Source organism: Eleutherodactylus coqui, chromosome 4, assembly GCF_035609145.1.
Source record: "Eleutherodactylus coqui strain aEleCoq1 chromosome 4, aEleCoq1.hap1, whole genome shotgun sequence".
Classification (NCBI taxonomy): Eukaryota; Metazoa; Chordata; class Amphibia; order Anura; family Eleutherodactylidae; genus Eleutherodactylus; species Eleutherodactylus coqui.
In genome coordinates, this window is record NC_089840.1 from 12642645 (window position 1) to 12666062 (window position 23418).

The window sequence follows — 23418 nt, forward strand, 5'->3', positions numbered from 1 at the left end:
CGCTTTACCGAGACGCCTCCAAGGAGCCAATAAAGTATCATTTTATATCTGAACGTAATTATCTGAAGTTTACAGAGGAACTGAATGTTATTAATAAGGGAGGAAGTAATTATTCTATCAAATGTGACAGCCGAGACTTCAGGAAATATTAGGACATATCTGTGTTACTCCGTTTAGGAGCGCGTGTCATGGAACCGCATATTAAACAAGACTCCAAGGAGAAACTATGTCGTTAATATCATTAGCATTACTGTTTTATGTCTGACCTAAGATATTTGGAAAGGCAATGGTGAAGACGTTAACCAGTGGCGGTCCGTGTGGATTTTTTGTTTTTTTGGTGCCCCCCCCCTCTATTATAAGAAAAAAACTAAATATATTGCACTGATAAGCAGTATGCAGACAGCAGGAATATAGCAGCATACCCATACCAGAACAGCTCAGGGACTAAATACTGTACCAGAACCAAACTTATAACATAAATATAGTATCTGAACAACCTCATAACAAAAATACAGCACCATGACCCAACTCGGTACACACATTACAGTACCTGAACCAAGCTTAGAACATAAATACAGTTGAAACAACCTCAGTACATAAATACAGCACCAGAACTAAGTTTCTAACATGAATACAGCACCAGAACCAAGTTGGTGACATAAATATAGCATCAGAACTGGGGTCCTAACATACATATAGAACCAGATCCAAGCTTAGTACATAAATACAATACCATAACCAATCTTAGTACATACAATACTAGAACCAAGCTTATAGCATGAATACAGTACCAGAACCAAACCCAGTACAAAAATACAACGCTAGAATCAAATTCACAACATAAATACAGCACCAGCACCAAGCACATAACATAAATACAGTAGTAGAACTAAGCTTAGTACATACATACAATACCATAACCAATCTTAGTACATACAATACTAAAACCAAGCTCATAACATGAATACAGTACCAGAACCAAACACAGTACAAAAATACAACGTTAGAACTAGAGATGAGCGAACGTGATCGGCTCCGCCCCTTTTCGCCCGAACACCGAACTTTGCGAGCAATTCCGTGCTCGGGCGAAAAAAGTTCGGGGGTCGCCGTGGCAGCGCGGGGGGGTGCGGCGGGGAGTGGGGGGGAGAGGGAGAGAGAGAGGGCTCCCCCCTGTTCCCCGCTGCTGCCGCCTGCGCCGCCGCGCCTCTCCCCGCCCCCCGGCGCCCCCCGAAGCTTTACGCGCGGACACTGAAGTCCTCGGCAAAGCCGGTGTCCGGGAGCGTAAGTGTTCGTTAAGAACACGTTCGCTCATCTCTAGTTAGAACCAAATTCACAACATAAATACAGCACCAAGCTCATAACATTAATACAGTAGTAGAACTAAGCGATTGTATGCCAGGGATGCTGATGGGCTGACAGCAGAATTTTCTAACATGATTAGTGTAGCTGGAGACGTTGGTTATAATGGTGTCATAATGGTAACTGACTAGTAATAATTCGGGGGCACTTTGTTAGAAATACATACACTGAATGCCCACTTGATTAGGCCATCCTCAGAATAGGCCATTAATATTAGATTGTTAGGGTGGTCTGTTGCGAGGGATCAGCTGTTCACCAGGATAGTGTGCTCATATATAGAGTGGGTGCCTGCATGCTGCCTTTATTCTGTCCCTTGATTGCTGTTGCATTGGTTATTGTTTTTTTGTTTTGTTCCTTTAATGATACTGTGCCTTTAAGAAACCAGGCGTGAGGTGGAGAAGCGCAGCGTTCCCCATGTGAGATGGGATGATCAGGGTTCTGATCCCAGAAGGAAGGCTAGTTTTGAAAAAGTCACAATAGGAGTAAGACGTTGACACCAGCCTCTGTTGGCTCTGTGCTAGTAGGCATTCTGCACCACAGCGTGGCTGCGGGGCCAGAAACTCAAGCCCTCCATCCAACAGGGACACAAGGATACCTCCAAGAGGGGAACAATGAGCAAGATGTTGACCAGCAGAATGCGGACAAGGGAAATGCTGCTGGAACGCTGAACGTCTCCGACACATCGCCCTTCGACCACAGCCAAGAACTTGTGAAGTACAGGACAGGCGGAAATCAATGTGCTCAGCAACCTCCCTCCGTTCCATAGAAGTAACTGGAGCGGTGCTCATACAGGTGTCTGTCTCGGGATCGCTGGGGATCCCAATGATTGAACCCAAAACAATGAGGGATGAATGTCATCAGTGCGAAAACCCATTAAATATAAAGTAGTTTTTGCGTATTTACATGTTAAAGCAACGCACTACAGTGATACAACGAGGAATCCAAAAATATTCATAATGTACACACTCCTTCCATCCTCCAGCCGATGATTGACAGGTTTCTCCCCATGCACAGTAATAAATAGAAACGTGTCAAACACATAAAGTGAAGTCTCCACATGTGTTTCTATTGCTTTAACTACAGAAAAAAAGGAAATAAGTCTACATCCAGTATATCTACAGTAATTGTGTAGAAAAAGGCACCGCCATCATCCCCATGTGGATTAAGATACAATTAAAAACTGGGCTTTAATTTCCCCGGAGGCTCAGAGCATTAATAGCTGTGCAAGCAGTAAGCAAAGATTATGTAACTATTGATAGGATGGAAAACAATGAATGGCTCCACAATTAATCAATGTCACATATTTAATATGAGTTCTGTTATAGGCATAATATGCCGGGAATTCTTGTCCAAGTGAAGCCAGGGATGAAGATTGGAAACTAGTAACATATATGACATCATTACATCTTTAGGAGCTCACTGATTGGATGCTGCGATAATTACATGCAGCTGAAATCCCACCCACTTGTGCTACTAATGGCTGGAACATCTTGTCTGCAAAAGGGCAGTATTACTGGCAAAATAGTGCAGTCATTGACCGCCACAGATGCACTACTTTTCGGCCACAGGTTGTTACTGCAGCATGGTGTAGTGTACCAGAGTTGTACGCTCCATAAAACAATGTGGTTACTGCCTGAACGTAGGTGTATGTCTTTAGGAGGTTATAGTTTTATTGTTAGTCACTCACATTATTCTGTAAACCCAATCTTTACCCTATTGGTTGTTTAGATAGCTGGGAGCTAGCTACCCTGGGATTAGGGGATCAGTCTCATGCATGGATTGGTGTAGAGAAGCCAGTTAAAAGGTGAGAGTCAACCAAGAAGGGAGAGAAGATCTGAGAGACAGGGCAGTGAGAAGGAGACAGTGTGAGTACAACAATGAGGATTGTAATAATGAAAGAAAGGAGAAAGGAATCAGTTTATATAAGAATAGAAGAAAGGATCAGCTAAAGTAACAGTAACTGAAGAAAAAAGAGGATTCATACTTAAAGAAATGGAAGAGAGAGAGAGAGAGAGAGAGAGAGAGAGAGAGAGAGAGAGAGAGAGAGAGAGAGAGAGAGAGAGAGAGAGAGAGAGAGAGAGAGAGAGAGGTGGGGGGGGGAGAGGGGAGGGGGGGGGAGAGATGACAAATTTACCATCTTAAATCCCCGGCTGCTGAATACTACTCACAGCTGTTCAGAGCAGTTCAGGAGGACTGCCGCCGGCCGCGCTGAACTCCGTCTGCCGGGACCAGGTAAGTATATATATATTTTTTGATTTTTACACATTTCTGGATGAATTGCAGGGAAGGGCTTATATATTTAAGCCCTTCCCAACAATTCATCCCGCGCTCGTCGGCAGCCCATTGCTTTCAATGGAGCCGGCTGTATTGCTGGCTCCATTGAATTCAATGGTCAGTGCTTGTTTAATCGAGACGAGTACCGCGTGGTGCTCATCTCGAGTAACGAGCATCTCGAGCACCCTAATACTCGAACGAGCATCAAGCTCGGACGAGTATGCTCGCTCATCTCTAATAGTCATCCATTCTATACTGTGAGTAAAATAGGACATCACATCGCAAGCCTACACAAACCATCAGAAGGCACTTGCATGACATTGGGCTAAGAGCCAAATGTCCAGCAACACATGTTCCATTGACCTCATACCACTTATCTCAAAGATTATCATAGTACAGAGCAAGACAGCAATGGAGGTTGGAATGGAGGTCTATCCTCTTCAGTGATGAGTCCTGCTTTTGTCTTAGATGCAATGTTAGCTAGAGATTGGTCTGGAGACAACATGATCAATGCAATGAAGAGGGCTTTATGAATGAATAGCCCATCATTCCTACAGAATTATGGTGTAGGGTGGCATAATGTATGTTAGCCAAACCCTTCTAGTCCTCATTCCAGGTACCCTAACAGCTCATTGATTTGCTTTTGGAACCATTGGTATGGTCATTTCTCTGAAGTGTCCCAGGAGCCAGGCCACATGTTGTGGCCAGGAAAAGTTGTCATGGCAGAATGGGCTGGATACAGAAGAGAAGGGGAACTGAATGACTCCAGTTAGAGAGGACGTCTCCTAAGAACACTGGATATAACAGTACTGTAATCACTTATATGGTCTGCAAAACACCTGTGTAGAGCTAACATCTATCATTATATGATCACTGTATATGCCATTGAAAATTGATGGTTGCATTTGTCATGATAGAGTGCAAAGAGGCCCATTGAGACTCTGTTACCCAAGGGCCCGCATAAACCTGCAGCCAGCCCTGACCTTCCCGCCCAAGAACATATGTGTGCATCCTAAGTGGGAAAGAGTAGGTGCAAAATGACACACATTTACATCATATGCATGGCACAGGCTCAGGGGATAGAAGGTAACTTGTCAGTGGGGGTCTAAGATATTAACATCAATGATTCTGGAAGATATTGACTGCAATGGCCACAAATGCATGCCACGCCACCATTTCATTATCTTCAATGGTATCCACTGAAGAGAGTTGAGTGCATCACTAGACAATCTTTTGCATCCCATTGAAGCGAATTGAGTGGTGGCTTGCATGCACAGCTACTGGTGTCAATATCTTCCTGACCCACTGTGGATAATATCTCGCACCCCCACGGATTATTAAATTACCCCGTATCCTGTAGATAGAGGATAATGTAATTCCCATCTGGACAGGTTATGTATATCCTACAGCTGTGTTGACCGTGGCAGTAGTAAGTGCCTTCTACATGTGGCTTGTGTATAATTACACTTCATCATGGAGTCTAATTACTCAGATGCCACATTCTATGCTGAATTAATTGCCACTGGAAGGTGTTTCATATGTGAAAAAAGAGACTTTATGGCCCTGAGCCATCACTTTTGGTTTTATCATTTTCAGTTAGTGGAAGTCAGGATTGCACATGGTGCCGTGAATGTTCTTTGTTTCTTAACCCCTTGATGACACGGCCCTTTTTTTAAAGTATTGGTTTTTCTTCCCCACTTTCAAAAAATCATAAGTTTTGTTTTTCCATTGACTTAGCTACCTGAGGGCTTGTTTTTTGCAAGACAAGCTGTATTTTTCACTTGTACTATTTAATGTACCATATAATGTACTGTAAAACCTAAAATAAATTTAGGTGGAGTGAAATAGAAAAAAAAATGCATCTTCAGGGGGAGGGGTCTTGTTTCTATGGCATGCACACTGTAGCAAAAATGACACGATAACTTTATTATATCGCTCAGTACAATTACGATGAGGCTAAATTTCTAGGGTTATTTTGCTACTTTTAAAGTATACAATATCTTTGGAAAAATGTAAAACCATAATTTTTTTATTTTTCTATCAACATACTTGTGCGAGGGCTCTTTTTTTTTCTTGCAGGGCGTCCTGTAGTTTCTATAGGTACTATTTTAGAGTTTGTAATTGGTTTATATTATTTTTTTCTTCTTGAAGATTGGGTGACCCAAAAAAGCACAATCCTGGCGTTGCGTACTTTTTATCTGACATTCACCGTGTGGGATAAATAATGCGTTACTTGGAAAGTTGGACTTAAATATGATTTAGTTTTTCTGTTTTGATTTTTTTAATGATAAATATGGGAAAAGTTTTTTTTTTACTTTTACTGTCCCTAATTTTTTTTAGAATTGACAAAACTTTTTATGTACTCATTTTCAGATTCTTTTTTCAGTCCCTACAGGGAACTTGAACTTGTGATCATTTATACAATATAATGGAAAAGCATACTATCACATTATACCGCATTCTGAAATGCAATGTATCAAGCCTTGCCACAGACATGCCTCGTTAGATACTCATTCATGGCAGCCCTGGGGGCCTTCAGAACGCCCAAGGCTGCCATACGGAACCCTGCGATCTCGTTGATGGGGTGGGGGCCCTTGGAAACCCCTGAACAGCAATCAGGTGATTTAAATGTCACTGTCAGCATAAGTGCTGATTGTGGCTGTGTTAGCAGGTGGCTGCTGTCAAAGACAGCCAGCACCCACCTTTAAGGAGCTGGAATGGCTTCTGAACACACTTCATACAAACCCCGTGAATGGATTAAACTGCATCGTATATTGCATAATAGCTTACTTTTTCCAGGTATTTATTTAAAATAAAATATAAATTTTGCATTTTTGTAACTCTGTCTTCTGCCTCGTATCCTGTAAATCGTGTCGCATACCTTCTCCCGCGACAAACATATATATGATGAGTTGTGCCAAAAGACAAGCTTAACTCTGCTACATTTGTGAAATTATTCTTACATTTTGCTTTTCCCTGCAGTTGTCATTTTCTCCTGCTTTAACTTATCTAGATGATGCAGGCCTTGTGGGCAATGATAATGAATATTACAGTATGGAAGATTAACCCTACGTTTCTAATCATTAGTACAACAGCTGTAATGTATGTACAGTGGTGTGGCTATAGGGGTCGCAGAGGTTGCAATTGGGACCCGGCCCCTAAGTCTGGGGATCGCAAGATTCCCCCTCACTGCAGGCATAGGTCTCCCTGAAGCTCTAACTAGGAAAATTACAGGTTGCTGCATTACTCGCGCTCAAGCTCCTCCCCGTCTCCTGCTCTCAGTACAGTGTATGTGTGCTGGAGAGGAAGAGAAGCCGATCAGTGCTATGCCCCCAGAGATGCTGACGTGCCGCAGCAAGAGTAATGCAGCAACCTGTAATCTTCCTAGTTGGAGCTTTAGGAGGTCTGTGTAATCACAGAAGGAGAAGTGGGACCGCAAACAGGATGGTGAGGGAACAGAAGAGATGCCACACTGTGCATGGGGGGTACAGAAGGGAGGCCAACCTAAGCAATGGGGGTACAGAAGGGAGTTCACACTCAGCATGAAGGGGTGCAGAAGGGAGGACACCATGACAATGAAGAGTACATAGAAGAAGGGGGCCACCCAGACCATGAGCAGGATGCAGAAGGGGAATTAGTTCTTGTGGTAGGTCCTAGGGGATAAACATAAGGGTACGTTCGCATATAGCGGGCTTTTGGCACAAAGATTGCCACAGAGTTTCTGCAGTTCTGCTGTTTGTGAATGTACCCTTACTATAATGAGGCACTATTACTTTGCAGGGCACAACAGGGGACACTGGTATAGTTTGGGATACAAATGCAAACATTATTACTATGGGAAGGTACTGAGAAGGGAATTGAAAGTAGTGGAAGGATGAGGAGAGTGCATAGAGGCGAATAGGAAAGTTAATGACACCAATCAAAGGAGACACCATCTGTGATTACAGGAGGTAACAGCACAGTAATCACTATCACTGCGTAGATAGTTTAATTGGAGCTATACAAGAGCAAAGCTGCTGAATCTGAGGCCGCAGTGCCATAAAAGTCATCTTAACAGTCTAAAATGTGTGTGTATAAATATAATTTGGTGGTGGAGGCAAACAGTGTTAAGGCATACCACTAGTATTATACCTGGCTGCTAGTGCTGCATCAATTGGTCACGTAAAAGACCCGGTAGCACAGCGTTCATTCCGGCGGCCATGAAGAGAAGTTGTATGGGGCCCAAGCTGACCTTTCGCACACGGGCTCATGAGCCTTTAGCTACGCTCTTGTGTATGTAGATACTTTCTGCTATTTGTACTCAAAACATCAAAAACTCTTCTGGATATGAATTCATGCAGCAGTCTGTGAATTTGCACCCCAATCCATTAGCTGCCCTCAACGCCATAGGAAAACGTTTAGCAATTTTCTCAGAAACCACTCAAGTAAAAAAGGTTATACAATAGATGATGATTTATTTAGAACCAGGAGTTAACCATTACATAACATTCATATAGTCTAGGAAGTGTCAGATACACGTTAGCAGTGGTTAGCACTATTGCCTTGCACTGCTGGTTTTCGAATCTGACCAAGGGCAACATTTGCTTGGAGTTTGCATCCTTTTTACTTTTCCGAATGACATTCCAAACACTGGACTTTGGAAGGTCTAAAAACTCTTTGATGTCCTGTGCTGATTGGTTAGTGACAACCCACCGCCAGATCCCGTTGTCAGCTCTACACCTGGTGACATCCCCCCACCACACCCTGTGGTCAGCTCTACACCTGGTGAAATCCCACCACCAGACCACATTGTCAGCTCCACACCTGATGACATTCCACCACCAGACCCCCGTTGTCAGCTCTACACTCAGTGACATCCCCCTGCCAGACCTTGTTGTCAGTTCTACACCTTGTGACATCCCACTGCCAGACCTCAATGTCAGCTCTAGATCTGGTGACATCCCCCACCAGACCCCATTGTCAGCTCTACACCTGGTGACATCCCACCACCAGACCCCGTTGTCAGTTCTACACCTGGTGACATCCCCCCACCAGACCCCGTTGTCAGCTCTACACCTGGTGACATGTGATGGTTTCTGTACTAGGATATGATGTGTGATCCTCTCCTTTATACCTAATGCTTTAGACATCCAACTTGTATATCTCCTTCACCTGACAGCACATAATTAGTGGGGGGGCAATACTTTTGTCAACATAGTGTAGATATAACTTGAAGCTTCTGAACCACAAGATTGGAGACGTGTGCCATGTAAAATAATGTTGCCTTATGTGAACAAAGGGACTTTGGGCCTCCTCGTGCATTAGGGTCTGGGTGCAATTTCTGACCCCCCCCCCCCCCCCCCCCCCATGGCTACACCCCTCCAGGTTGTTCTAAATTTGTATGCTATAACAGATATCCAGTAGGGGTAGCCCACTAAAGTTGCATCCTTTAATGCGGTGGTGAAACTCACAGTAGTCTACACCCACGGTCTTTAAGGGTCATCCCAGTCCAAAGCGAAGTTCTCCTAACCTCGCACAGTCACCCTTGTTCTCTTGTATCTTCTGTTATATAAATGACCCTGGCAGTATGTCAAGTATCAAGCTTCCTTCCAGTGCACAAAGTGCTTGAACTAACTTTACTAAGCTTTAATGCAGTACACTTAATGTCACCATGAAGTAGGAGACTCCAAGGGTGGTTGCTAAAATGTATCTCTTCTTAGTTGTTGACAGATCTGAAGGGCAAAGTTGAACTTATAAAACATTTTACACAGTGGGGAAAAAATACAGTTTCATTTTTTATTTCAGCCTTTAAAAGTAGCCAAATCTTATCAACAGACAGAATTCAATATCTGATTCAGTTACAAGAAAAAGTAAGTGAACCCTTTGGATTGACTCGATTGTATCGTCTAATTGCTACTGTATCCAAGTCGCAATTATGGACAAACACAATCTAACTTATAACATGCAAACAGTTGTACCTTTCATGTCTTTTATTGCGAACATTGAGAAAATGACCACAGTGGATTGACGAAAAGTAAGTGAACCCTTGAATTTAATAACCTGTGGATTCCCCTTTAGCACCAGTTACCTCAACCATTTTCTGTAGCTGCAAATAAGATTTGCACAGCACTGAGGAGGAATTTTTGATCATTCCTCCCTGCAAATGTGTTTCAGTTCATCAGTATTTCTGGGATGCCTTGCGTGCATTGCCCTCTTCAGCTCTGCCGGAGCATTTCAGTAGGGTACTCTATATAATAATCAGGTATAACATTTCAAAACCACTGAAAGTGAATAAGTTTGATTATCTGGTGACAATGGTGCCTGTCCGGGGGTGGGATGTATTAGGCAGCAAGTGATCAGTTAATGTGCTGGAAACATAAAAAAATGGGAAAGTGTAAGGATCTGATTGACTTTCAGAATACCAAATCGTGAGTTGTAGATGACTGGATCAGAGCATCTCCAAAACTTTACTTAAACTTCAAACAGCAAGCCTTTAGCAGCAATACAGCGATACGACAGTTCTGGATGGAGGCAGTGGCTTATGGCAAGAGGCATATGAGCTGCTTGGCTAACGCCATTTGGTCTGCTGGCTCAGTGGCATTTCTGTTAACATTTGGCTTAAGCTATGGCAGACGGCCGGCACTATGAAGGGTCTGCACTACAATAATGTGTAGCATGCCAGATAGTGTAGGGGTTTTGTGGCAATGGTGGCGGTGACTTTGTGGTATCCCCACTAGCGGCAGCAACAATTACGTAAACATAAGTCTCTAGTGTGGCGTTTACTCTTTGGTGCTACCCATCAGTTGGGCAGAGTATGGTGGTGTCAATGTTTTGTCAAGTCCGTGACTCAAGGCTGTATACAGATTGAAACATGTTTAGACAAAATAATAAGTAAAAATAATGGACACATTAAAATAAAATGGGGAAGTAGCCTTCCTCGCAGCGAGCGCACAAGTCAGTGCGGTAGGGAGAAGGGAACTCCAGGAGTCAGGATTATCATTTAAACAATAAAACTTTAAGTACAGGAGCCACATCTGTACAATTAGAGAGGTAAGTACAGGAGCCACTTCTGTACAATCAGAGAGGTAAGTACAGGAACCACATCTGTACAATTAGAGAGGTAAGTACAGGAACCCCATGTGTACAATTAGAGAGGTAAGTACAGGAGCCACATCTATACAATTAAAGAGGTAAGTACAGGAACCACATCTGTACAATTAGAGAGGTAAGTACAGGAGCCACATCTGTACAATTAGAGAGGTAAGTACAGGAACCACATCTGTACAATTAGAAAGGTAAGTTTAGGAACCATATCTGTACAATTAGAGAGGTAAGTACAGAAACATCTGTACAATTAGAGAGGTAAGTTTAGGAAACACATCTGTACAATTAGAGAGGTAAGTACAGGAACCACATCTGTACAATTAGAGAGGTAAGTAGTACATGAACCACATCTGTACAATTAGAGAGGTAAGTACAGGAGCCACATCTATACAATTAGAGAGGTAAGTACAGGAACCACATCTGTACAATTATAGAGGTAAGTACAGGAACCACATTTGTACAATCAGAGAGGTAAGTACAGGAGCCATATCTGTTCAATTAGAGAGGTAAGTACAGGAACTACATCTGTACGCTAAGGCTCAACAACAATTGAAAATACAGGGAACTCGTCTGTTCACTATGCCTTGCCCTTCTTCTTCTCTCCTTCACTTATGCTTTACATATACATTTCTTTCTCACTTTTACTTCTGTTGCCCTAAGCTATTGCCTTTCCTTTTCTTTCTTTGTTGAACAGTTCATCTTTCTCTATCCTTCTTTCCGTAATCTTCAGTCTCTAACCTTCTGTATTTTATAATCCCTATCTTTATATCTTTCTTCTCATAATATAATTCTTCTTTCTATATCTTCCTTCATTATACTTTTACATAAACTGAATCTTCTTTTCTTTGCTTTGTTTATTCCTGATACAATTACTTTCTTGAGTATTCACACCTCTTCCTTCTCACTGCACTGGTTTTCCTCACTCTTCAACAATTCACCTCTCGACTCACTCTGCACACACACACACACACACTCTAACTGCTCTGACTAACACTTTCACGTTTTCCTCTCCTTAACCTCTCAACCAACCCGTGCGAAGGGCTCATCCCCCAATCACAGAACAGCTATCTCCTTGCTACCTGCTTAACCAATAGGGTACAGATTGGATAGAAAGGCAGAAGAGTGAAACACACATATTTAACAGACTTAAAGTAGTACACACATATTTCAGTAAAACAACTGCATTACTTCCGGTTGTGTATAACTCTGGGACATTACAAATGGTTATGTCAACTCATGTGGGAGCGCAGTCTGCAGCTCCTTGTGTCCAGATCTGAGAATATGGAACATGCTGGAAGACAGTATTTAAAAGATACAATGGTGCAAGGAGCATCACTATTGGACAGTTGAGCAAAGGAAGAATTGCAATGAATCAGACAAGTCCATTTTCAGATCAGATGGAGGTACCTGGGTGTGGAGGATCCTGGGGAACTCATTTTGCCTGAGTGTGTATGCAGTGCCAACAGTTGAGTACGGTGGAGGTTCAGTTATGATCTGGGGATGTGTTACATGGTACGGTCTCAGTCTGTTGGCTGTAGTGACAATAACCATGAATACGGAGGTGACCCTGACATTCAAGACAATAATGAGCTGCTGACAATGTGGCGATACTTTGGGAATGGTTGGCGATACTTCCAACAAGACAACATGCCTTGTTACGAATCCACCACAGTTTTATGGTGGTTTGAGGATATGGATGTTCCACGATTGGACTGGTTGCACAGAGTCCAACCTGAACTCTACTGAACATCTTTGGGATAAACTGGAACATCAGGAAATGTGAACAGCATCCATTTTCTTTGAGAGAACTTGGCAGACATTTACAGGATGAGTGGAGGGAAATACCAGTTGAGATGTTTCAGACGTTAGTAGAAAGCACACCATGGAGACTATTCAATGTCGGTAGCGCCAAAGGCCAGGCTCTTTGTATCCCCACAATATTAGTGCCTCTCACCCCCCACCCCAATAGTAATAATATACCTCTAAATAATAATCAGATATAGGCTCTACATATTAATAGTGTTTACAGTGCAGTTACCTCCAGTTATCACAAGTGGCATCATCTCTGATTGGTGTCACTCTTTATTCAGGCTGACCACCACTGTGACTTCTCACGGCCACAACTTATCACTACAGAATTTGATACACAGACATCTTTAGTTCCTTTCTATCACCCTTTATAGTACTCCAGATAGTAATTAGGCCCCACACAATAAGTGCTGCTTTAATGCTCTTCACATAGTAATCGTGCCCTGTTTTATGTCCCCAATAGTAATAGCATCCCTTCTCTGTCCTCATCATTAATAATGCCCCTATTCTGCTGCCTATTCTGCTCCAATCAATACCCCTTTTCTGCCCTCCATGAATAATAATGCCCTCTTTTCACCCCTATAATTACTAATACCACCCTTTCTGGCCCGGTAAGTAATATCACCTTTTCAGACCATAATTAATAATGTATCTATTCTGTCCCAAAGAGTAATAATACCCCTTTTCTGCCCCAATAGTTAATAATGCCCCCTTTTCTGCCCTAATAGTTAATAATGCCCCCCTTTCTGCCCCAATGAATAATATTACTCCTTTTTTGCTCCCCATAGTTAATAACGCCCCCTTTCTGTCCTTGTAATTTGCAGTAGTGTACATGTAGTGCTCCCCAAGCTGCTCTGTTCTCTGCTACTTCTTACTTCGGGTAGAGAGTATATGCTGGACATGTGACCGACACTGGCCAATGTCTGATTTCAGATATCTACATTGTAGAATAAATAGGTGGCACTCACCAAAATAAAGTCTACAGCAGGAATAAAATCGAGGATGTGGTGCACACAGACGACCTAATGCCTGATCTCAGATTGCAAGCGCTGGCCATTTGTTTCCAACCTGGGGGGGTTCTACAGATGGGTATGTGTTTTTTTAACTTTACACCAACAGACAGAAGGGCTTCACTGCTTATCACTTGTTCTGCTGAACCAGTGAGAAGGAGTGTTTGGTGCCTCCCTCAGCCTACTGGAGTTCTGGTGGCAGCAGGCCCCACTACCAGGGAGCCTGGCGCAACTGCACAATTTACCCTATGGTTAAAGCAGCGCCTAGTGGTGTTACAACTGATGTTCAATCCATCCAAAAAGAATTATTTTGGTTGGGCAGCAAACCAGGCATCAACTGTTGGAATTGCCTTAGAAATGGAGGCACATTTTGTTTTCTTGAGATGTTGGTTCAAATTAGAAAACAGATAATAGTCCAAGGGTGCCAGATCAGGCAAATAAGGAGGATGATCCACCATCTCGCAGTCCAGGTCAGCCAGTTTTCTGTGGGTGATGACAGCTGTGTGGGATGAGGCATTATCATACGAGAACATGACATTTTGGGTCAACTTTCCACGCCGTTTAGACTTTAATGCCTCCTTCAATTTATCCAGAAGTGTTGTGTAATACACAGCCGTGATAGTAGACATCTCTGGAAGGTCATCCACAATCCTATCCTTATCCCAGAAGAACACGCCACCACCTTGGAAGACGATTTCTGCACTTTGAACTTCTTTGGACATGGGAACCCATTGTTTCTCTATTCTTCTGACTGCTCTTTTGACTCAGGATCACATATAAAAATCCACGTCTCATTTATAGTCATCAATCGAGACAGGAAAGCATCGGCATCCTGCCAAACACTGCTACAGAACTCCCCAGGAGGCGTGCACTCGGCCGTACTTTAATATACTAACAAACATTTCAGGACCCACTTGGCAGACACCTTCTTCATCTCCAGATGGTTATAAATTATGGACCCAACTCATTCTCTGGAAATGTTCGGAGCCTTGGCAATCATCTTAGCAGAAATTTGCCGATCTTCCAGAATCATGTCATGGAGGGCGTCTGTGGTTGTTGGAACTGTCACCACTGGAGATCTCCCAGAATGGTCTTCATCATCGGTGTTGATTTGGCCAGTTTTAAATTTGGCAACCTAATCTTTTACCATGGAATATACATAAAGGGCCGTTGTCACCCAATGGTTGGCACCATGTCATTGTAAATGTTGTTGGCCAACATTACTTTCAGAAACCAGAACTTCATCACTCCTTAGGTCTTCTTGGCAGTGAAATCTGCTGTAGGCTCTACCATTTCGACTTCAGACCTGTATAATGTAAGAATGGCACATGGGATCAGGTCAATAAAGGACATTTTTGCACTATTTACATCCACATATGCTGCCATTTACTCTATTACTGGATTACGATTTTGGAGCCCTTCTGGTTTGGTCTCCTATTTTGGCGCTGCATCTCTCTAGCCTGACCCATAACTGGGGCAACCTCTGTGCTGCGGGTGAGAACCTTACTTTTCAATTAAGCCAAGGACTTATCAGCAGCTCCTTGTCCTACAATGTTGTAAATTGAATTACCACGATGCGCCAGTCACGGTAACGATTTCTACATCTTCACAGTATCCAGGAAAGTTATGAAGTTAAACTTTTTTTATTATTGCACATTTTTTAAATCTACTTCCTAAATCCGACAGCTTTCGATAACGCTTCTGCTAAGCCGCACGCTGCTTTTTTTCCTCCAGTTCCTTAATATAATCGTGCACTTTGTATATCATTAGGTAATTGGCTCGTTTAATGCGCTCCAGCTGCATATAAGCATTCTTCAACTAAAGTCAGCAATATTCAAATCACCTACACTCCAAAGCACGTGCTAAAACCGCGCATGAGACGACGAGGAAGGGGTACAAAGAGTTCAAGCATTTCACTCTAATGGTTTATGTGATGCATTTAGTCATCTACCGTACTCATATCATAAACTCAATACTCATAGTCAGAACGCCAGAGATCACATGTCAGAAGGAGGAATATTTAATGCGATGCTGGAAGATGGATTTTAGCTGTAGACCATCTGGAATACATGAGAAAATCATGGTTCATGGGTCAGTAAATCCCTCACATAAAACAGTAAATATACATTATGTATGGTTCGAATGGCCCTGTAATACAGGGGAGAGGCTGGCATCCTGGCACCCCTTGAGCTAGGGGGCATGTTCAAACTGTCACAAACTTAACTTACCATATTCCAGCCAGAAGCCGTTGTTTGAGTAGACATGTGTGACAGTCAGTCTGATCCTGGTGACTTATTACTGTGATCTGACTTTGCTATGTGATCACATCCAGTAGGCGCAGCTTAAGGATACGTTCACACGTAATGGAAATGCTGCAGCGGAAAATTTAGCGGCACAATCTGCAATATTTCCTTATCAAAAGAGGAGTCAAAATCCACACCACAGCTGCTCTTGGCCTGCCATTCCTTTCACCTCTGCAGAATAGGCCATCCATAGTTGATTAGTGGGGTTCTGCCACTGGAAGCAGATTGTTGGGGTCTGGACCCAGGACCTCATGTGCTCCAGGTGACGAATTACCCAGTGAGCTATCGGTCTGTTGAGCAGCTCCCCTGCTGAATCTGTTCCCATTCCTTGCCCCTGCTAACCCAGTTCCTGTTTGGCTTCACCCTATCTTGTGAGTGCCCACCCTATATAGCCTGGTACCTCCCATCCTTGTGAGATTATTGTGCTCCCAGCTCTTCCACCTATCGTTCCTCCATACTGCTACCTGACATACCTACCTTTGTACCGACCTCTGGCTTTCCTGCCTATGCTACCCACCTGCTGCTCTATACCATGAATTGCTACCTACCCATGTACTGACCTCTGGCTTTACCTGACCACACTCCCACCAGACTCCAACCCAGAACCAGATCATTGCACAGATAGCTTAGTCAACATTTCAGCGTCCCATTTTGGTATTACAACTACAGCACCCATTGAATTCAATGACATACCAACCTGGGACACTGAAATATGGACAAACTGCTTCCAGTGCTGTCTGCACTCAGTGGGCTGGGCGATCAGCTGATCACAGGCAGCAGACCCCTGCTGATCAACTAAGGAATAGTTAAACAGTTAAAGTGCTGAAGAATCTCTTTAACAAAAGCCATTGCAAAGCCAAGAGTATCTTCTGTGCTGCAGTTTATTTAATGTGTTGCGTCAAGATAAATTTTGCTAAATGTGCACCTTATTGGCATTGGGAATAGTGACACCAAAATTGTCAATTCAGTTATACATTTCCAGCAGGAATAACTGAGGAAGAATACAGCACAGAACCTTTGTGAATTGTTGATGTGTGACATGCAGCAGCGCTGTAAGTACAATAACCCATCTCCATTCTCCAGCAATGAGGTGGACAGACACTACCGGTCAAAAATTTTGGAACACCTCTATATTTCCAGTTTAGATTGACATCAAAACATAGAACAAATTAAGATGAATACACATAATGGAGTAACTTTGTTTCACTAAATTAAGTCAAATGTTTGATTCTTCACAGTCGCCCCTTGTAGCTGATATAACAGCTTTACACAATCCAGGCATTCTTTCTACAATAAGACATTATTCAGAAATTTCTTCCCAATGTTGTTGCAGAAGTTCCCACAAATGTGCTGCACTTGTAGGTTGCTTTGCTTTCACCGTTCTGTCCAGTTCATCCCAACCCAGCTCAGTGAGGTTTAAGCCTGGAGACTATGCAGGCCATTCCATTCTTTGAAGTCTACCGACTTCTGCTTAAGTAGTTCTGATACGACTTGGAAGTATGTTTAGGATCATTGTCTTGCTGCAATATAAACCCCTGACCAACTAGGCGCACACCAGAGGATATTGAAAGGCGTATCAAAATGTTGTGGTAGACTTTTTTATCCGATGTGCCAGTCACCCTGTGTAAGTTGCCAACTCTGACTCCAGCAAAAATGCCCCAGACCTTCATGCTTCCTCCTCCATGTTTGACAGTTGGTGTCACAAACTCAGGAACCATCGTTTCATCTACTTGACAGCGTACAAAATCCCTACATAATGTACCAAAAATGTCACATTTTGATTTATCATTCCACAAGACCTTCTTCCATTCTTCAGTTGTCCAGTGGAGGTGCTGTTTGGCCCAGGCTAGTCTTTATTAGCAGTGGCTTTCCTACTGATGTTCTACCTCTCAGATCTGCAGAGAGCAGTCTTCTTTTCATAGTTGAAATAGAAACTTGTTTGTTTTGTGCTGCATTAAGCCATGCTTCCACATTCTCTGTTGTTGACCCTCAAAAATGCATCATGTTATTCTGTAGTGGCCTTTGGTCTGCCAGATCTTTTAATAGTATAGGAAACTATACTAACCGCCACCTTGGCTTTCTTGGCAATTTCTCTGTAGGACAGACCTACACCTATAAGGGTTATAATCGCCTGTCTGACTACTTTGGTTAATTGCCTTTTGCTTGCCATTATGATAGCAATGTGCTCTTTCCTGAAGAGCAAAACTGTCCAAATACAACCCTAAGGCCTCATTAACACGAGTGTATGCATCGCTCTCGCTGGCCGCATCGCTGTCGAAAATCGCATCAATGGCCATGATTGAGTCATAAGCTTAATTAGCATTTTCTTGTCCATTCACATGGGTGTATCGTGGAAAAATAACCACAGCAGTGCGGAAATTTTTCAGTCGGCAGAAATCCTTGGAAATACTTTTAATAGCTTCAGTAGCTTAAATAGAGCCAGCTTTCTTCTTTTCCAAGCGTTGGACGCAGGGAAACTCCCCATTCTTCACTTAGGAGTCAATGGGAGCTTTCAGTGTTTTTTGGAAAAATATAGGTTAAGACCTATCTTTTCACATAGTGAGAAAAATTGGCAATCAAATACAGTTGCCGATTACTCGTTTTGATGTTGCAAATTTTTCACGTGACCAAAAATTGCTCATGTGAATGAAAGCATTGCAATCCACAACTTCACATGTTTGCAATTTTTCAACCCAGCTCCAATAGCTGCATAAATACGCATGTGTGAATGAGGCCTAAAACGTGCTGTAATACAATCTGTTCTAACACTGGTTATGTAGAATCAGAGGGTTTGAAAGTAATCTACAAAAGTTGAGACTCCTGTGGGAATAATTTGCATCCAATTTCAAACCATAATTTGCTTTCCATGCTGCAGAAAATACATCCTTCATGTTTTTCTTGAAAAAAGCCCTTTGGTATAGCTTGGGTTCCTGATGAGTTGTTTAAATCGAAACACGTCGAACCAGTCCATGAACCTATGTTTATTACAGAAATGCTCTAGAACCAATTACAGCATCAGTAATTAGAGGGCACCTTGATGCAATGATTGGACAAAGGTGTCCTTTAATCCAATGATACTGAGGTGTGATATTGGACACTTGGAACAGGCTTTGATCCAAAGCAATACATTAGTGATATGGGACACTAAGAGTGAACGTAGACACTTTATCTGGATTGGGCCCAATTCGTAATAGCTGGGACTCTGCACTAATTGGTCAGATTGGTACTCTGGCAGTTATAATAAATATTGCCGTTCCATTCTCGGAAAATATCCAGATCTAGTGCTTACCCTTGAGAGGGATTCAATACACCAGTGCTATTACCACCTGCTCACCTATTCAATGGTTGTATTAGGTTCCTAGAACAGTGCCTGATGCCGGAGGGCACTATAGAGATGGTTGGGGTGTCAATATGAATTTAGGTACCCGCATACCCTCTACCATAGAAGAACTGTATAATTTTAATACAAACTAGGAATTATTGTATTAAGAATACACACGATGTTCGGTGAATTTGCCTGGTCCGGATGTGTAGCAATTAGAGATGAGCGAGCATACTCGGCTTGGGTGTTTTTGCACTCGAGCACCGCTTTTTCCGAGTAACTGGCTACTCGGACGAAAAGATTCGGGGGGTGCCGGGGGGGTGGGGGGCGGCATGTGGAGCGGGGGGTAGCAGTGGGGAACAGGGGGGAGCTCGCTCTCTCTCCCCCCCACTCCCCTCTGCAACCCCCCGCTCATCCCCGGCGCCCCACGAATCTTTTCGTCCGAGTAGTCAGTTACTCGGAAAAAGCGGTGCTCGAGTGCAAAAACACCCAAACCAAGTACGCTCACTCATCTCTAGTAGCAATCCACCCAGCTACAAGGACTAGACAAAAGGGATAGTCACATATATACCCCTTTACATGTTTGTTTGTTTATTTTTTTGGAGCCAAGTTTTAAAATATTGAAATAAAGGCTATATTTTAGGAATCTGTCCAGTGACAAATACAAGAAATATTCCCGATTCCTCTGCCCCTGCGTTTTTTTGATTAAAATAATACATTTAGGGATTAGTCACACGGGCGCATCCGGGCGCCGATGCGCCCCTCTTCCTGCAGGATAAGACGGCCACACTGCAGGTGTGGAGAAAGAACCATTGCCGGTCATGTGTTCTTCCTTCCGGTGCTGCGGAGAGTCGTCTGCACCTGCAGTGTGGCTGTCTTCATAATAAAAGAAGACGGGCGCATCGGTGCTCGGATGCGCCCGTGTGACTGAGCCCTTAGACTATTTTTGCGTTGCAGGCTATTTTTGTGTCTTAACTTACTTCTGACTCTTTAAGCCATTTCGTGTTGTTTTCTGGAATTGAACTGCGTTAGTATAAAAACTAACTGGGGAAATCAAGGTGTTTTAAAACTTTTGACAAGTAGTGTACATAAGAGGAGTTGGTAAAGTTTGGTCATGTCTTCCAGCGGTGTGCTGACTGACAACAGGGAAGTGCAGCCGCACTGATTGTCGCTTTCGAGTTGCTTCAAAAATGAATAGAATTCCATTGTTTGGTTAAAAAAGAAAAACGAAAGCAAAAAAACTGCACAAAAACTTCACTGCGTAAAGAAAACAGGAGAGCGATCACGAAGCGCAGACAGCTCAGTGACACATTTAGCTCTGCGCTTACTTCTTGACAGGTTGGATTGAAAAACAGCAGCCTGTGCATATAAAGCATGGCGGCGCACATTGGTATGTATCTCCTGGCAGCGCGATCTAACCAGGACGGGGTCACGCTCAGGATGCCAAGTGGTTGGAGCCTGCAGCTGTTTTACTAAGCAGGGCTGAGAGGTAAAGCAGCGCTTCAACAAAAGATTAGGATCTCAGAACATAAGTTCTGATGAATTTCACATTTGCCGTATTGACAGGTCTGGCGTACTGTGTGCCGTGGATAAGAGGTTCAGCGGTAAGGCGGGGGGCGCTCTGCTGACTGTATGTTCTCCCTATGGAAGCAGACCACCAAATGTTAAAGGGGTTTTCCAGGACTTGAAAAAAAAATCCTAGGCTGAAAATTGGGTAAAATAAAAAAAATATGTGTACTCACCTCCTCCGGCGGTGCCCCACCCAGCACAGGAGACCAAGTTCCTGGCACTAGGAACCCAGTAGAAGCGGGCGGTTAGGTGCCATTGGTTTTGCACGTGATTACTCATGGCTGCTGAAGCCTGTGATTGGCTGAGCAGTTGTGTGCACAATGTACGTCAGTGCCAGCCTACTTCTTCAGGGGGGGGGGGGGGTTGAGCTTCCGGCGTGACTGGCATGGGTGAATATACATTTTCTAAATTTTATTTTTAACTAGGATTTTTTTTTTTGTTTCGGGAACACCCTTTTGAACCCCCGTGGACCCCTGATAATATCCACTATCAGGCCTCGTTCACACAGTTTTTGTTCTTGTTGCATAGAGTCTGACACAGATTTTCTGCTGAAATATATATTTACTATCGCATTGACTTCAATAGGAATCCGGATTGTAGTTTATACACAAAAACAATTGGCACGTTTAGTCTTAGGGCGTGGTCACATGGGCGTATTTTAGTCCCATTAGGTGGCCATTATTATCAGGGCCATATAACAGGACGGAATGAAACCTTTGATGGTATTTTCGCCCATTAATAGTTCAGGTGAGAAAACATTGGACTTGGCTGAGCCACGGCGCTCAAGGAACCAATCACAGCTATCACATTGTGGAGGCGGGATTTATGAATTGGCTGAGCCATGGCTCAGCTAGTTCATAAAGTCCCTCTCTACAACATGATGGCTGTGATTGGTTCTTCGAGCGCTTCATTGATTGGCTAAGCGGCGCTTGAAGAACCAACCAAAGCCATTGCTTTGGTTCATTGAGCGCTGTATTGATTAGCTGTGCAGCATTCAAAGGGCCAATCACAGCCATCGCGTGCTGGCTTTGATTGGCTTTTCAAGCGCCACAGCTGTGACAATCAATGTAGCGCTTGAAGAACAAATCACAGCCATCACTTCATGGAGGCGGGATTTATGAATCCCATAACCAGGAAGTGATAATGTGTGGGCGGCTGAGGCCTGCAGGAACCGCGCTCGGGCTCTGGAGAGCTGCAGGAGGGACCTGGAACAAACCTCCAAAAATTAATATAAGATAGTGTCTTATTTTCAGGACATTTAACAAGGCTATATACCAGTTTTCGGGTGTAGAAAGGTCACTAAATTTTGTGCAAGGGCCGCTTGTTCAAAATTTTTGCGACTTTCAGCCTTCTTTGTCAGCCCGTCTCTTTTTCTAAAAGTTTGTGGGGCTTTTAGAAGGGGGCGTGGCCGTCCAGACCAACGGATTTATGCCTTATTATGCACGAATTATGCCTGAAATGTACGCTTGATTGGACAAAGTGTAGAGTTCTGTAAAGACGCACGGAGGTGCCGAAGATGCGCTAAATGCCTGAAGAGGTGTGCGGCTCACCTAGCGCTGGGAACAATTGTATGAAGCCCACTGCCGGAAATGCTTGACTTAGTACATCTTCCCCATTGGCCCTCACTTATGACAGATTTGTGTCTAAAACTCCAGAATTAAGGCGCATACCGTTTTAAGCAAATTTACAGATAGTTTGCGTGAAGCTTCCGGCCTTCTGACACATTTATGCAGCGTTATTGCAAGAAAGAGTCAGTAAAAAGTGACGCTTATAAAACCTAATGGAAAGTGGGTGTAAATGAAGAGGCATTTGGTGCAACTTTTTGGTGCACACTCAGGCAGGAATTTTTCGGCCCAGTTTTTGGTGCAAATCCAACTAACTGTGTAGTTGTTTTTACTTCATTTTGTCCCCATGTTTTTGCTTTATTATCAGTATTTTTACTGTTGACTAGAGATGAGCGAGCATACTCGGTAAGGCGATATACTCGAGAGAGCATCACCTTTTTCGAGTACCTGCTGGCTATTCCCTGAAGATTCGGGGGGGGGGGGCGCTGGGGTGAGCGGGGGGTTGCAGAGGGGATCGGGAGGGAGAGAGAGAGGGATCTCTGTCACTCTACTCCCCGCTCTCCCTCGCTGCCCCGCACCGCCCCCAACCCCCTCCCGAATCTTCAGGGACGAGCCAGCAGGTACTCGAAAAAGGCGATGCTCTCTCGAGTATATCGCCTTACCAAGTATGTTCACTCACTTCTACTCTTGACTAATTAGTAGCTGATGCAGAACGAAAATGTGGGATCAAAGTGTATTTCAGTATGCAAACTGGTGCAATTTGGTTGTATATAGTAGCGTTAAGTGGAAACTGGCGCACAATAAAGTACACGAACAGGGTGATTGTTGCCCCCATTTTATGTAGATCAGTAACTAGACGGCTAATTTGTTTATATTAGTTCATAAAATAGAATTTATTTTGTGGAACAAAACATATTTTTGATTACAAATTGGCTCATTTTTGGTGCAATGTAAATTGTGCCAAATCTACAAGTCAATTGTTTAAAATTTGGTGCAATTTAAGATTAGCGAATTGTAAAAAGAATTGGCACAAAATAGGCCAATATTCATAAATAAAGGCCTTCCTCAGTGGTGAGTTAGACAGTTTATATTGAAGGCCATGAAAATCCTTAATACCTGCAGTC